This window comes from Solanum pennellii, chromosome 2 (assembly GCF_001406875.1).
Source record: "Solanum pennellii chromosome 2, SPENNV200".
NCBI lineage: Eukaryota > Viridiplantae > Streptophyta > Magnoliopsida > Solanales > Solanaceae > Solanum > Solanum pennellii.
In genome coordinates, this window is record NC_028638.1 from 32,689,768 (window position 1) to 32,692,549 (window position 2,782).

The 2,782-nt window shown below is 28.7% G+C and overlaps 1 non-coding gene across 1 annotated transcript; it reads left to right on the top strand.

The window, feature by feature from the left end:
- The first annotated feature begins 2,250 nt into the window (after window positions 1-2,250).
- Window positions 2,251-2,322, top strand: TRNAG-UCC. The gene has a single exon. It is a non-coding gene; the product is annotated as a tRNA-Gly (tRNA).
- The last annotated feature ends 460 nt before the right edge of the window (window positions 2,323-2,782 follow it).

The following is a 2,782-nucleotide window of genomic DNA, read 5'->3' on the forward strand; positions in this document are numbered from 1 at the left end:
GGGGGGTGGGGGGGTTGGAGAACGAAAGGGTGAGTTTGTTGGTGGATAAAGGTGGTCGGATGGTGGGGTGTGAGAAAGATGAAACCTTTTTGGTTGGAAAGAAAAAAAAAGGCCTATTTTTAACTTTTTTTTTTTAAACGTTTCCACTCGCTTTTTTTTTTTTGTCACGTCAGCATTTTGGGTGGATCTTAATTCACTTAAAATGAGATTAGGGGGGTAAATAATTATTTCTAAAGTTAAAGTATTAAAGTAAGTATAGCGGACAAGTTTATGTTTTTTTTTAATGTATTTTCTCAAAAAAAGAATTAATATTGTGATAGAGTGGTAAGTATTTTTTCATCCTTAACCAGATGTCTCAAGTTCAAATCTCCGAAATCGTAATTTGAAATTTTTCAGCGCAAATCTAGATCCGATCGAAATCCAATATATGGATATGAGACACCAGAAACCAATTAAAAAAATGTATTGCATAGGGTGAACAAGAACCAAACAAATAAACGGAGCTGTTAATTTACTTAAAGTATGTTTGGATGATCTTAAAGCTTTGGACTTTAGTTTAAGAATTCTAACTTATGATTTTCACTTATTATCTTTTTAACCTAAAAATGATGTTTAAAAGCATATTTTTACCATCTCCCATACATTATAAAAATATTTAAAAACACTTATCATAGGCTAATCCAAACATGCTCTTAGGAAGATCATCATTATTCCAACTTTTGGCTATCTATTTGAATGACATGAGGAGAAAAATAGAAACACATATCTTTCCGAAAATCAGATTTTTGCAAATTATATTTATTTTGAGTGTGTACTGTTCCAAAAGATAAGTTATATTGAGGAGTCTAAATATGAATTTTTGGGTGATTTGGTGTAGATTTTAAAATATTTTCGGATGAATCTAGTTTTGGATTCAAGGAAAACGATGAAAGCACTTCTTTATATAATGGTGTATAATATTATATATCGATGTATAAATATCTCTTATAATTTTATTTAATATTATATATTAGGTGTATAATATTATTTATCAGGTTCAAAAATAGCTTTGTAAAAAAAATATGTAAGTTTTGTATATTATGATATATGGGAGATGGATAATGTTATATATCGAATGATGTTAGGGATAAAAATTTAGGGCAACTTTCACATATAGCAAATATAAAATTCATATTTTTATTCTATAGCAAAGTTTGCATAATTGCGCTCCATAGCAAACTTATATGTGTATAATTCGCTACACATATACAATTAAAGCGAATTGTATAAAACGAGAAAGAGAAAAATTATATACAATTTGAATTGTATAAAAGGAGAAAGCGAGAAAGGCAGAATTGAATTGTATAAAATGAGAAAGAGAGAAATTATATACAATTTGAATTTGTATAAACCGAGAAAGAGAGAAAGGCAAAAAGAGACTTGTGCAGGGAATATACAATTAAATCGTTATATAAAACGAGAAAGAGAGAAATTATATACAATTTGAATTTGTATAAAACGAGAAAGGCAAAAGAGACTTGGCAGGGAAACAAGTGTATATGACGAAGATATATGTATTTGCATTAGTTTATACAATTTTCTCCCGCTTTATACAATTAAAAACACAATTTATACAATTTTATTGTATAAAGTGAGAGAGGCGAGCGACAGGAAGCGAACGAGAATATGAAGGAGAGAGAGACTAACAAACTGTTTGCTATGGAACACAAATAAATCAAATGGTAACTACTATATTTATTTTATATTATTAGTTTGCTATTCTATATAATTATCCAAAATATTTAACGTCAATTTATGAGTATATTTTTGCAATGTAATTGGCTAATTCTATATTTTTCTGAAATTTTCCCTAAGTACATAGGGTACAAAAATTATAGTAAGGAACATTTGATAAGGGGGAGACGAAATTGGTCATTTGATTTTTCCAAAGGTAAAAAATAACTCAAGTAGAAGCAATAATATCTGGGAAAAGAATAAATATTATTTCACTTGTCCCAATTTATATGATTTACTTTCTTTCTTAGTCCGTTTTTTTAAAAAAATGACATTTTTATATTAAGTAATAATTTAACTTTAAAATGTTCATTTCACCATTTATAAAATGATTCATAGTCACACAAATTTCTATCATTCATTTTAGTTTATTTTAAAGTCTTTCTTTTTTTCTTAAACTATGTGTCGAGTCAAAGTATCTCACATAGAATGGGACGAAGGAAGTAGTACTTTAAAGAGTAATTTTGAAGCAACTTAGCGTTTGAAGTCCAACGGTTAGGATAATTGCCTTCCAAGCAATAGACCCGGGTTCGACTCCCGGCAGACGCAATTATTATTTTGGCCAATCACATTTTTCTTTATTATTATTCTACTCTCTAATATATTCTATATTCTCTATCGTGTTATTCTTTTGGTCAATGCCATGTATAATTTGATACTTACTAATTGTTCAAATATGTATTATGTGTTATTAATAGTAATACTTAGTAAAAAGACAAAAGCTAACATATATTGATTGTTGGTAAATTTAGGGGTAAGTATCTGCCGTCTCCACCAACTTCCAAATATAAAACACCAATAAAATTATTCTTATACTATATATTATGTTATGGTTAAAACTTAAATTCAGTTATCATCAACAATGCACTGTGGCTTGTTTATTTCTTTGTCGGCATCTTCTAAGTAATTTCCTTTGTCATACTTTTTGGGAGACACAATGTTTGATATAATGTGAACTCGAATCCTAGTTCTTTCAAGAGTGGAGACTAAAGACCCGACAAAAGGAACA